Below are 14,830 nucleotides of genomic sequence, written 5' to 3'. Positions count from 1 at the left end.
ATCTCATAGCCACAACTATTTTCAGTGTGAACATTTATACCCCACCTCTCTCATATTCACTTCTTCTTTTATTCTCTCCACCCTAGTACAGGACCATGTTACCACCCGCCCAGACTATGACAATAGTCTTCTAACAGATCTCCCCATCTCTACCCTTTCTTTCTCTAATCCAACCCTCATAACCACTGCCAAAATTACTTTTCTTATGCATAGAACTGGTCATGTCACTGGGAAAAAAAGTCTTTTATGTCTCCCTGTTGCCTCCTAGGTAAAATTCTCATCATTCCTGGAATCCAGGGCTCTCTACACTGACTACACTTCTCTTTTCTAATGTTTTATATTACTAGACTCCAGTCAGTCAAATTGGCCTGCTCTTTTCTAATATCACCGTATACCTTCCCTCCTTTGTGCCTTTCTTCATGCCATTTCTTATTCTTGGAATGCCTCCCCTCCTCTTAGCCTGTTGAATTCTTGTATATCCTTTAAAGCTCAATTCAGACACTGCCTCTTCCATAAAGCCTTTTCTTAGCCTACTCTCTTGCAACTCTAGAATGCATTTATCCTGTAATTTGTATTGATTGTCTGTGTTAAGCCTTATTCCCATACTAGACTGCAAACTGCATGAGGACAAGGATCATATCTTATCTGAACTTTGCATTTATCTCAATACATAGCTTAGTGCTTATTATACCTTAGGGGCAGACTAGACATTTGTTAAAAGAATCAATGAATACTGATGGTGTACTGGAACCGACTCGTAGCCACAGCTCTTTTCAGCATGAGCATTTATACCCCAGAAATCAGAAATGCTACCAATCAAGACTTGATTTATTTTTTGGTTAGTTGGTTGTTTAGACTTAAGAATGTGAAAGAGAAAATGTTCAAAATGCAGATTGAACTTAAAAGTGTGTCAAATGTGATTTTTTTTTTTGCTGAGAGCTAGTTATTAAAGATTTATCAGCACACCCTTGATAGAAAGGAAACATTTACCTTTGTCTATACTCTATAAGAAAAATCAGTTTTACTTTGTTCTACTAGAATGAAATAGCATTTAACATCAGCTCTCTTCCCATAGGTTACCTTAAGTTTTAAGGCCTAGGATAAAGATATCCTTCAACCTAGCAATGCCAATATCAGGTCTATAACACAAAAAAGTAAAAGAGTCCATATTTGCCAAAAATATCCATACCAGCTTTTTTTTGGAGTAGCAAAGAATTGGAAACTGAGGAGTACCTATTAATGGGAGAATGGTTCTATTGTGTCCAAAAAATTATGAAGGGGACAGTTTCAGAGAAACTTGGGAAGACATGTATGACTTGATGCCAAGTAAAGTGAGCAGAATCTGGAAAACAATGTATATAACAGCAACATTATTGTAAAGATAAACAACTTTCAAAGACATTAGAAAGCAAAGACCAACCAAGGTTCCAGAGAAACTCATAATGAAACATTCTGCCTACTTCTTGACAGAGAAGTGGTGAACTCAGAGAACAGACTAAGAAGCTTTATTATTATTATTAATTATTATTTTGGCATGACCAATGCTAGAGTTTGTTTTGCTAGACTCTGTATGTTTGTAACAGGGCTTTTGTTTTTCTTTCTTTTTCAATGGTGTGGAGGTGGGTAGAGGTTGGAGGGGCAGGAGATGGGAGAAGGTAATATATATTTTTGTTGATTGAAAAAAATTAATTTTTTAAAAGTCAGAAGAAACAGAAGGGAGAGAACAACATTTAGGACCCCCCCGCCCTGCCAGCATTTTACCTGTGTTTTTCATCATCTTCTTTTCTTGAGTTGAGATGTTTTATGTATATACGTATGTGCATGTATGTGTGTGTGTGTGCATGTGTGTGTGTGTGTATGGGACAGGAAGGACCAAAACATGTTTAGAATCTGTACTTGAAAATTTAAATCTTTTAGAAATTTGCCACTTACATAAGAAGGATTCAAGCACTGAGGATCTGAGAGCCACTATGAATTTGCTTGTGTTTTGCAGTTGAAGCTGCTTATGTGTTGCACAAAACCAAAGATCTGCCTTAATTAAACAAGGCTGTAAAACTTTCTATTAAATAATTTTTACTTCTGTTCAATGTTATCATTAGAGTCAGCTGAAAGTCCTTACGTGAATAATTTTAAAATGGAAAAAAATTCAAGGGTGAAAATGGTATTATGCTCACATACTAACACCAGAGGGCACTATAAAATTAAGTGGGCCTCGGTAAAGTATAGGACTGAAGGTTTATTAAGTTACTGGATCTGACTACAATATACATTACATATTAAAATAATTGGCAATAGCATATGTCTTGTAAACTATTTTAATGTAAAGCATAACCAGATTTTAAATGCAAGTAAGAAAACATTAGAGAACCAAGTAAATACTGATTTAAATGTGTTTTATGATTGACCATAGTTAAGCTTTCATGAAATAAACCTCACTGTATCCTGCTAGAATTCTCATCTAGAATTCTTTTTGGCCCTCTTTTAGGTTCTCGCCATGAAGTGTGGGTATGTGAGCTGTGGGTATCAAAATTGTAACAAAATTAGCATTTACAAGTCTCCCTGGCCACAAACGCTATGAAACTAAGTGCTAAGTAGTTTAGACAGCACTTCTGTCTGAAACTAGTTATTTACAGGGTTTAACTTGCAGGAACCAAAAGAAAATAAGGACTAAAAATCTTGGCCAAAGTTTAAATACATTTATATTTCAAACTCCCCAAACAATTTATTTGTGTTAACTTTGTTTCTTCCCATGATTACATTTTCAATATCTTTTTTTGAAAATACTTTGCTTCATGGACGGATTTTCAATCTGAAATAGTATACTCATTGGTCTGGGATCTTGGGGATGTAAAAATGCAGGTATCAGGTAGGGGTCATACAGTAAACTTAGCATTTAGAATTCCATACACGTCTTCTGTTTTATTTCCAGTAACCACATAATTATAAGAACTTTAAAGTTCCTTTTATAGGAATCCCCAAGGGTATAAAATTAAGAGTGTATTGTCCTGCTTTCAGAGGCAGTTTGCTTAGGCATAGATCAACCTAGAGACTGACTGTCGCCTTTCTATTGAATGAGAGCTATATTTTTGACAAGTATGGCAGCTGTATCATCACTTTAATCACCAGCAATCCACTGTGTCTCTTTATGCTAATAAATAAAACATCCTGCGTTAAATATTTCCTAGTAAGCAATAGGAGATCTATAATCTCCACCCCTATATGTTACGAAGTAAAATAATTTAACTGTAATAAAACCAAATCAAACCATGTCTAGGAGTTTTATAGACAACTAATAGCAGCGATTGCAAAGTGCACATCAGATACCAATTGAAGGCTACATTTCTCTTTAATATAATGTACTATGCATATTTCACTAACTGTCTCATGATATCAAATGAATTTAACAAGATGATTATGTAGGTCAAATTACTTAGTAAGTTCTTTTCAAAGTGGCTTTTAAGCTTATTATGACTTTTAATGGTGCAATTTGTTAAAAGACTGGAAGTTTTAGAATCCTGACTGCATGCATATATGTGAGGAATACGTGTTATTCTCTAATGATCTATTTTTTTAAACCTCTTTTTGGTTTATGGAAATTGAGAGAAAAACTCTCACTGAAGAGTAACTTTTCATAGCTCATTTCTTATTTTCAGTTACTTAAAAACTGTGGTATAATTGTCAATATTGGATAAAGTTAGCAGTCTTCTAAGTTATTATGGACAGGGAACATGGGTTAGTGACTAATGTGTTGAACTTGAGTTTAGGAAAGTGGGTTCAAATAGTGCTTCCGGTACTTACCACAGCTCAGCCGCTAGGTGGTGCCACAATGCACAGAGTGCTAGGCCTGGAGTCAGGGAGACTCATCTTCCTGAGTTCAAATCTGACTTCAAACATTTACTAGCTGTGTGACCCTGGGCAAGTCACTTAACCCTGTTTGCCTCAGTTTCCTCATTTGTAAAATGAGCTGGAGAAGGACACAGCAAACCACTCCAGCATCTTTACCAAGAAAACACCAAATGGGGAGTCAGACATAACTGAAATGACTGAACAACAAACTTACTAGCTGTGTGACTCTCTGAGCTTCAGGCTCTTCATGAGTAAGATAACAATGAATATAATAGTGCCCACTTCACAAGGTTCACTCTGTGCATTAAAGTGCTTTGCAAACCTTAAGGTACGACATAAATGTTAGCAGCTGATATATTTTATCGCCATGTCAAGAAGGCCTGATGATTTCCCCCCAGATTAAATGGGCCACAGCTTTTTGTCTGTGTGTTACATAGATGTTACATAGATTTTAAACTTTTTAAAACTATAGATTGATTTATTTCTAAATTCCCGTCTCTCAAATGGAAACTTATTCAAAGATAAATAATTGAAAAATATGAGGAAACAAAATTGGGGGTTTAAAATGAAAGTCTGTGAATTAAAATCAAAGCGGTTCTTATAATCTCTGTCATCTATCTTTGCTGATATTGCAGTTTTATATTTCTTGATTAAATTTATTCACTTTGGAAAATTTTATGCCTTAAAGAGTTACCTCAAATAAAATTTTAAAACAAGAAGGCTACAGTATTTGTACTTACCCACTTATTTCCTGGGTGTGTTCATTTTAATTCTTTATAAGGTAGTTTAAAGTTATTTTAAATTCATAATTATCCTTAATTTAAAGACTCAATGTTATTTTACAACAGGGCTTCCTTTTGTCTTACTCCACAACTTTTCCATTGGTATTCAGCTTAATTGAAAAGCAGGAGTTATCTTGGAGTTAAAATAGTGAATGTGGTTTTTGACAATTAAGTCTACTTCTTAAATTTTAATATTCATTTATTAGAAGGTCCCAAGTAGGATAAAATGATTAGAATAACGGCTGGCAATCAGGGAAGCTAGGTTCTGTTCCCTTCCCTGTCCTTGACTTACCAAATGACCCTCACAATGTCCCTTAACCTCTCTGGGCCTATTTTCATAGCTCAGAAATGAGAATAACAACTCTCACATCCTCCTCCTCAGGATTGTTATGAGGCTTAATGAGATAATAGGCCAGATTCTCATTTTCTTCCTGATTGTCTTCAAAGTACATTCCAGGTAGGGGGCAGAGTGAAGGAAGAATCTGGAGGAGTGCTTGTGTTATGATCTCTGGGTGAAAGACACTACAGAATACTGTTATTTAATTTTTCTGCTTTCAGTTCAATGACTGTAACACTCACAATCCTCTCTAAACCCATCAACCACAAAAACTTAATTAGATATTATATCTCCTTGGTTTAAAATAGTATTTAATTTTACATAATGTGTTCAGCCAAAATATTAAGATTCCCCAAACAGAAATGTTCCCTCTATTTTTTCCCCAGGGCTTTTATTTCAATTTTTGGGGAGGTTTTTAAAAAAAATATTCTCCTTAAAGTATGATTTCAGCAATTTCCCTTTGTGAAACATCACTAACTCCCCCATTACCATTACTTAATTGAAGATGTAATCCCTACTTAGTGACTTTGCAGTCTCACAGATATCAATTGCTGCAAACAGTAAATATTAACATTCCAGTTAAATGTGCACTGACTCTTATTCCTTTCTCCCCACAAATTGTCTTCATGCTCCTCGGAGTGTCGTCTGAAGTGAGATTATATTAACTGTGTCTTATATGAGACTTTGAGAGGTTGAGTTGAAATTAATGTGCAAAATCTCCTTTTCACTTGTGGGGAAGCGAACATCTGATCTTTGGGCTATAGAAAGGTACAGCAGAAATCCACAGATGTGAGGGAGAGGGACAAATAGGGAAGATCCAACGTGTCCACAATTAAAGCTCTCATTGCTCAGAGGTTCTCACCTTTTTAGTGATCTGCTCCCCCAAGACACGGGCACATTGAGCAACAGCAACCTCCAAAACCCAGCTTCCAAACATTTTGAAAAAAAAATCAGTGGTTGGGACAAAAAGTGAGAAATGAGACAATTCTGTGTATGAATCCAAAAGCGGATCAGATGCTCCCATCCAGAGACAGGAAGTCTTATTAGAACTATAACCCAGAGTCTATAGGTTCCTTTCATTCCATATAATACTGGAATTTGGCTGTTCTTTTTTCCTGTGTTTAGGAAATTTGCTTTTGTCAAAGCTTTCAGCCTCCAAGGTGAATACTAAAGAGGGGTGCAACAGGATACATTGAAGCATCCACCTGGGAAAAGAGAGAGGAAAAACCAAACTTCTAAGAGTCATGTGGCTACCCTGAGGATGATTTTGGAAAAACTAGAGAATAGCGAGCAGGTTCTGGGGTTCTCTTTGGTTTGTTGGTTTTTGCTGTTGGGGTTTTTGTTTTTTTGTTTTGTTTTTGGATGGGAGATGTTAAAGACATCCCCACAAGAAGCTCTCACTTTCCAAATTACAGCAGAGGGCACTAGAGACTGTGTCACCACCAAGCCAGTGCGAGTTAGACTGTGGAGACGGGGAAAACCTTGGTCTTTTAGAAAAGCTTGTGTTTTGACTAGTTAGCCTCTTAGTACAAACATCTGGCCTAAGAGATCTAGAAAATCTCTCCAAGGGTGCTTTTTTTTGTAGGTCAAAGTACTTCTTCAATGATTTTCTTTCTGTAACACATAACTAGTTAAGTTATATTGCCCTAAGAATATAGCCAGCACCTTTATATTCTAAAATCTGGAACACATGGGTTTAACCATCCATATATCCTCATAAGTCTACACACATTTATATAAACGTGTGTACATGTATCATTTTAAAACAAGACTAATGAGATTAAACCATAACATGATAATAATCTCACAACATCTATAGCACCTGTCCTGATGATCCTGAGGGGCTTCAGAAACATCTGTTTGATATCAACACCCCATGAGGAAGTTAGTATTATTTTCATTTTACAGATGGGTAAACTAATGCACAGAATGGCAAGGGTATTTGCTAAAGATCACAAAATAAGTGATAAATGAACTAATCTTGAAACTCGGATAATAGTTTTGGAAGTAGAAGGAAATATTAGAAGTTATCTAGTCCAATCCTGCTGGGGCAGATAGGTGGTGTAGATGATGCAGTGGAGAGAGTTCCAAGCCTGGAACCAAGAAGACCCCAGTTCAAATCTAACCTTAGATACTAACTAGCTGTGTGACCCTAGGCAAGTCTCTTAACCCTGTTGGCCTCAGTTAGAAGGAAATGACAAACCACTTCAGTATCCTTGCCAAGAATACCCCAAAAGGGGTCACAAAGAGTCAGACATGATTGAAAACGACTAAACAACAGCTGTCCAACCCCTCTCGTTTTAGAGATGAGGAAACTGAGGCCCAGAACATGGATTATATTTTGTCTTTCTATCTCCACCCCGTGACACAGACATTTAATATACTCTTATGGATTGGTTGAAGTGACTTACCTAAGGTCCCAGGTAACATCAGAGATAGGATTTGAATGCAAGTCCTGTGACTCTAGGGATTCTTCTTTCCACTATGCCATGCCCAAGGCTCTTTTAAAGAAAAAAAATCATCATAAAGTCCTAGAGCTGGAAGAAACCTCAGAAATCATCTTGTCAAACTTGTTATTCAGTGGTGTCTGACTCTTTGTGACCCCTTTTAGGTTGTTTTTTTTTTTTTTGACAAAGATACTGGAGTAGTTTGCCATTTCCTTCTCCAGCTCATTTTACAGATGAGGAAACTGAGGCAAGCAGGGTTAAATGACTTGCCCAGGGTCATACAGCTAGTAAGTGTTTGAGGCTGGATTTTAACTCAGGAAGATGAGTCTCCCTGACTCCAGAAGCTCCAGAGCTCTAATTCACTGAGCCACCTAGCTGCCCATCTTGTCAAACATCAAATGCCCATTATAATAATAATAAAAGCCAGGAATCTTGACACCCAATCCCTTCCTCTAATCACTAGAAATGAATTATTTTAATTTGTTAGGCAAAATAACATTTAGCACTGACATGAATTAATAAAATTAACTATTAAAGTGCCACAGAGTGAAAATTATGAGATCATTATATTTTGTAGAGGAAATTCATGTAGACATCCCAGAAACTTGAGAATCACTTATCAGAAAATCTTTTCTACACCCACCATGCCAAAAAGATTTGCCCAAAGAAGGTCCCTCCATTTTTAGTTTCTTTAGCATGTGTTGGTCATACATAGAAATATAATGATTCGGATAGTCTTTGGACTTATCACACACACTAGGCTAAGCTGGCTCTGTCCAGGTCCTAGAGGCTTGGGTCCAGATAGAGAAACCATGTCCAGGGAATCCAAAGGAGGCAAGTCCAAAGTCAGTCCTGGGACTCCGCTATGTGACAGGGGTAGGACACCGGTAATTATAATAACTAGCATTCATATTGGCGCTTTAAGGTTTGTAAAGCACTTTTCCTTGTTTGGTCCTCACAGCAACCCTGGAAGATGGGCTCTATTATTATCCCCATTTTACAGATGAGGGAGACTGCAACTGAACGACTTGTCCATGGTCACACAGCTAATAAGGGCATTAGACAGTGTCTGAACTTGGGTCTTCCTGCACTATCTAGCTACCATGTGAACCGGCTCACTATTAGCTAGTCTTTGTTGGTGAGGGATTTATCTGAAGACAAGGCATGTGGCCTTGTGGCCATTGCTAAGATCCAGACAGGAAATACACATTAGCTTTCATTAATCCAGTTTGTTTCTTATGGGAAAAGCAAGTGAAGATCTGGAAAGAAATAGAGACAACCAGGCTGTGCTTACATTTTCCTTTCTAAATATATATGTGTGTGTGTGTGTGTGTGTGTGTGTGTGTGTGTATACATATGTATGTACATGTGTGTATGTGTGAGAGAGAGAGAAAGAGAGAGAAACAGAAAGACAGAAAGATAAAGAGAGAGAGACACAGAAAGAGAGGCAGAGAGAAAGAGAGACAGAGACAGAGACAGAGAGATAGAGAGACAGAAACAGACAGACAGACAGAGACAGAGAGAGAGAGAGAGAGAGAGAGAGAGAGAGAGAGAGAGAGAGAGAGAGAGGGAGAGAGAGAGAGAATGATGGAGCTATCTTTTGACTTGAACTCCTTGGGAATGCCCATGCCTTTCCTGCAAATCCTACAACGGAGATTAACAAAGGACAATTACTGAATGTGCTTGGTATTGGTAGGGTCAATAGATAAAATTTGGGGTGTGGGCAGAGTAACTTGGAACTTTAAAGGAACTAGGGGAATTTTCCCAGTGTTGTCTGGCAGTGTCTTGCAAAGAGGTCACATATTATACAACTTGGGGGTTTTATTTGTGAGGATTTCCCCTTTGTTGAAAACTGTATTTTCTTCAGGTTGAGATAAAACATGTCTTGGCTTCCTCTGGCCCAAAGAACCTATTTCATTGACTCACTCAAGGAGAGAGATGGGTCCAGTTGAATTTCAGAGCACTCTTGTTCTCACCAGCCCATTAACCACATGGTGGATAATCAGAAGTCTCAAGGGAACCCCTTAATATTTTCTCCAACTTTTCCATTGTATCAACAGTGTTATTCAGTGGAACTGTACCCGTCTGTGGATAGCAACTAAATTTCACAATGACCTAAATTTTGGTCAGATATACAAAATTTTCTGGGTTTTTCTTCATAGGAAATATTGGATACTGAATTTCATTTAAAATGTTATTTTTTTTTAAACTGGGGAATATCCCCTTAGAAGCCTTTAAGTATAGACTATATTTAAATCAATCAAAAAATATGACATTAAGTGTGAAGAGCTCTGGACTTGGGGTCAGAAAGACTGAGTTCAAATCCAGCCTCAAATACTTCTTAGCTGTAAGACCCTGGGAAATTCCCTTACCCTCTGTCTGCCTCAGTTTCCTCAACTGGAACATAGAGATAATGATAGTACCTACCTCACAGGATTACAGTAGGGATCAAATGAGTTAACTGAGGTAAATATTTTGCAAACCTTAAAACACTATTCAAATAGTCTCTCTCCCTCTCTCTCCCTCCCTCCCTCCCTCTCTCTTTCTCCCTCCATTTTCTCCCCTATCTCCTCTCTCTCTCTCTCACCTGTCCCTCCATCTCTCTCTTCCTCTTTCTCTCCTTTTTCTCTATTTGAAATATATGTATACACATATGTAGATAGATTAGATTAGTATCTGAAATCGTCAACAAGGTACTTTCTATTTCAAATGTTTGTGGTGACTTAGATCACCATCTGACCCATTTGTATTTTTTTTTAAATTTCAGGGATAAATAGAATTTGAGCATGAAACAGCCCTTTCTAAATATAATCAGCTCGATCATTCACTGGTATACAACAGGCCTGAATCATCTGCTGGCTCTTTCTAGCTATTGCTAATAATAAAGCTAAGAATGATGTGTCTATGTGAACCTGGAGGGAAGTAGCTAGAACTACAGAATACATCTGTGGTCTCAGAATACATTTGTGATCTTGGATGTTTTTGCCAAAAGTACCACACCAGGCAGGACTCAGATCTTTCTTAAGGTGCCACGAATACAGGGTGCTAGGAAACTTATACATAGCAGATATCTTCCATTAATTTCACTTGGAATGCCTTCTCTTCCTTTTGCCTTCTAAGCCACCCTGACCTACTTCAGGAAGCCTTCTCTGATTAACCCCACACATTGCCAATCATACCATTAATGCTGATAACTTATAAACTGCTGTTTACATGTTTTTGGAATTATTTTTAATTTTTACGCTTACTCCCTTAAGCCTGCCAGAGATGCTTGCCACTGTCACGGAGGATGGCTGGATAAAAGTCCAAATGGAAGAGAGATTCCCTCTCGTTGGCGAGGCCCTCTAGATGATCCTCTTTGGAGATGACTGTGTCAGTTGGCCAACCCACCTGGACAATTGTAGACAATCTGCAGTCCTCTGAATGAGATCTACAATCAAATCCTCACAGAACAAAATAAAACAAGTAGATGAAGAATGCCTATTATTCAGATTATGGTATGTAGTTGGATGGCTAGCCCTTTGAGCTTATCCATCAGTACATTTATCTTGGGCAGACATGCAGATAGTGAGCTGTAGCTGGACCCATAATTGAAAAGGGGGAAGAGTGCAAATTGGATTCCATTAGAAAGTTGCAAAGCACTTTGAAAAAGAAAAGCCCATTTTTCTAACAACACTATTCTTCTAGAGATATTATAGAGCTATGAATCATGGAATACCACAATATTTGAGTAATTCAAAATTGCAGGTCATCCAAAGGTCAATGGAGAGATGCATGGTGGACGTAAATAGGCCGGATCATATTAGCAATGATAAATGGTGTATGGGAAGCAGTGTAAAAGATATCGCCAAAGAAATAGATGACTGGAAAAGGAGGTGGGCCAGTCGTGTAGTGAGAGTAAGAGCCAGAATGCTGTACTGGTATTCAGCTAATGTTGAGGCCTATCAGAAGGCCAGCTGCTAGGTGGTACAGTGGATAGAGTGCCAGAGTTCCTGGAGTCAGGAAAACTTAAGTTCAAATCTGACAGTTACTAGCTGTGTGACCCTGGGCAAGTCAATTAAAACTGTTTGCTTCAGTTTCCTCATCTGTCAAATGAACTGGAGAAGGAAATGGCAAACCATCCCAGTATCTTTGTCCAGAAAATCCCAAATGGGGTCACAAAGAGTCGACTGAACAACAACAATCATCAGAAGGCCTCCAGAATGATGACTGGACCCCTGTAGAAAATTTATGGGATGACATGGACAAGAGTACCACGGGAGAGAAAGGCACGGATCTATGCCAATCGAAGGAGTACTCAATCATTCAATCAATCAGGCAACGAGCGTTTATTAAATATTTATTATGGCAAATCTGGGAATACAAATAAAAAATGAAATTAGTAAGTTAAGAAGCCAACAAGCATTTAAGTGATTTCTTCCTGCCAGGTAGTGTGCTAAGAACTCGGGATACAAAGAAAAGCAAAAAATCAGGTACCTGTCCTTAAGGAGGTCTCATTCAAATGGGGAGATGAGACACAAATAATTATGTACTTACATATGCAGAGTAGATGAAAAGTAATCTTGGAGGGTAGATGCTGAGTGGGGAAAGGGGAGTTCCCAGGGATAGCCTCCTGCAGAAGATGGACTTTGACTAGAGTCTTGAAGAAGCCAGGGAAGCTGAGAGGTAGAAGTGAAGAAGGAGAGCATTCTTTGAATGCTGGACAGACTGTGCAAAGACATGGAGGTGGGAAATGAAGCATTATGTGTGAGGAACAGAAAGTAAGCCCCTGTAGCTAGGATGTAGAATATGTGGAGGAGAGTAATATGTGTGACTGGAAAGGTAGGAAAGGGCCAGGAGACTTTATATTTGATCCAGGAGATAATTAGGCAGCTATTAGAGCTTATTAAGTGGGGGAGGGGGACATAGGAGCTAGGTGTCAAAGTGGAAAAACTGCCAGGCCTGCAATCAGGAAGACCTGAGTACAAATCCGACCTCAGATGCATACTAGCTGTGTGATCCTGGGCAAGTCACTTAACCGTGTTTACCTCAGTTTCCTCATCTGTAAAATGAGCTGGAGAAGGAAATAGCAAACCACTCCAGCATCTCTGCCAAGAAAACCCCAAATAGGGTCATGAAGAGTCAGTCACAACTGAATAACACCAACAAAGTGGACGTGGTAAGACCTGTGCTGTACAAAAATCACTCCGGCCACTGAAGGGAGGATGGATTGGAGAGAAAAAAGACGTGAGAGAAAACAATAAGAAGGCTGTTCTAATAGTCCAGGAGAGAAGCTACTGGGGCCTGTGCTAGGGCAGTGGTTGTGTTAGTGGAGAGAAGGGCATGCCTACAAGAGCTGCTGGGAATTTCGGGATGATGAGACCTGACAACAGACTGGATGTATGGGATGAGGGAGGGTACCAGAGTCGAGGACAACCTTGAGGCTGGGAACCTTGGTTCCTGGGAGGATGGTGATGCCCTAAACAATAACAAAAGAGAGGCGAGGGCTTGGTGGGGGGAGACAATGATTTCTCTTTGGGATATATTGAGTTTAAGATGTCTACAAGACATCCAGTGTCAGAAAAAAGGCAGTTAATGGAGGACTCAGAAGAGAGACTAGGGCTGGATATAGATGTCTGGGATTCATCTGCTTGGAGATTGTCTTTGAACCCATGGGAGCTGGCAAGATCAGCAAAAACAGTAGTATAGAAGGAGAAGATAAGGAGATCATGAGAGAACTTTGAAGGAAGTGGGTGTGATGTGGATTGAGAACCAGAAAAGGAGATGGAGGAGAGGTCATACACGTAGAAGGAAAACCAGGAGAAAACAGCACCGTAAAAATCTAGAGAAGAGAGACTACCCAGGAGGAAATGGCGATCAACAGTGTGAAACCTAAAAGGTCTGACAAAAGGCCATTAGATTTGGCAGTTAAGTGAATATTGGTAACTTTGGAGAGGGTAGCTCCAGATGAGTGATGAGGTTGGAAGCCAGATTTCAGAGCGTTTAGAGTCAAGCAAGAGGAAAGGAAGTGGAAGTATCTAGTGTCGATGGCTTTCTCAAGGAGTTTAGCCAAGAAGGGAAGGAAAGCTATAGTAAATATCATAGCTAGCACAGAGACTTGGATTCAAGTGAGTTTTGTTTTGTTTTGTTTTAAGGATGGTGGAGACTTAGGCCTACATATAAGTGGCACAGAAAAAGCCAGTAGATAGAAGAGATTGAAGATTAGAGCCAGAGTGGAGAAAACATCTCCTGCCCTCAAAGAGTTTACATTCTGAGGGAGATAAGAAGTACCTATGTATGTATATAAATCTGACAAAGTAGGTACAAGATAATCTTAAAGGAGAAGGCTTTAATAGCTGTCTAGGGGAGGAAGGGAGGTTAGAGGGGGAACCAGAAATTATTTCCTGCAGAAGGAGGGATAACCACATCAATGAAATGATACATCCATGGAAGTGTTTATATATAAATATATAGTCACACAAATACATGCGTATGTACATATGTATATGTATGTGTGTGTATATTAGAATATAAGTAATCTCCTTGAGGACAAGGACCGTCTCTTGTATTTCTTTTGTGTTCTTCTCCCTCCCCGTCACCCACCAAGTGACTAGTACTGAATTTCTTTCAAAGAGGATGCTCAGTGTTGTTAACTGACTAACCACTGAGGGGGAATTGCTCCGTTTCCCCGTCCTCAATACGTGAGAATAGTTGACCCTGACACAGTACTTTATGGTTTGCAAAGTATGTACGTTCATTAGCTCATATGATCTTCACAGCAACCATGTGGGATAAGACATGCTTATCTTTGGTTTGCAAATGAGGAATTAATGATACCCATAAAATAATACCTATGTGAACACATAGATACTGTTATCACCCCTCTTTCGAAGATCAAGAAACTGATTCCCAGAAAGAATAAGTGATTTGCCCAGAGTCACCCAGCTAGTATGTAGAAGAGGAAGAATTTGAACCATGTCCCTCTGGAATGTTCTTTCCACCATGCAACACTGCCTTCTGCTTTTTGTTGTTGGTGGTGATTGGTTGGTTCATTTGTGTCTGATTCTTCATGACCTCATTTGGGGTTTTCTTGGCAAAGATACTGGCGTGATTTGCCATGTCCTTCTCCAGCTCATTTTACAGATGAGGAAACTGAGGCAAACAGGGTTAAGCGACTTGCCCAGGGTCACACAGCTAGTAAGTGTCTGAGGCCAGATTTGAACTCAGGAAGGTGAGTCTTCCTGACTCCAGGCCTGGCTCTCTATCCACTATGCACTTAGCTGCCCTCTCTGCCTTATACTTTGCCATGTTGCCAAGATGTAGTTTTGGCTAACTTGCTAAATTTGAAATAATGGAGAGAAGGGTACAGACAAAATGCAAATGCTTTCTACAACAATAGGTCGCAGTGCAAAGACTCTTCTTCTACCCCCTCCTACAGC

The sequence above is a fragment of the Trichosurus vulpecula genome, chromosome 3 (genome assembly GCF_011100635.1).
Source record: "Trichosurus vulpecula isolate mTriVul1 chromosome 3, mTriVul1.pri, whole genome shotgun sequence".
NCBI lineage: Eukaryota > Metazoa > Chordata > Mammalia > Diprotodontia > Phalangeridae > Trichosurus > Trichosurus vulpecula.
This window is presented reverse-complemented; position numbering follows the sequence as displayed.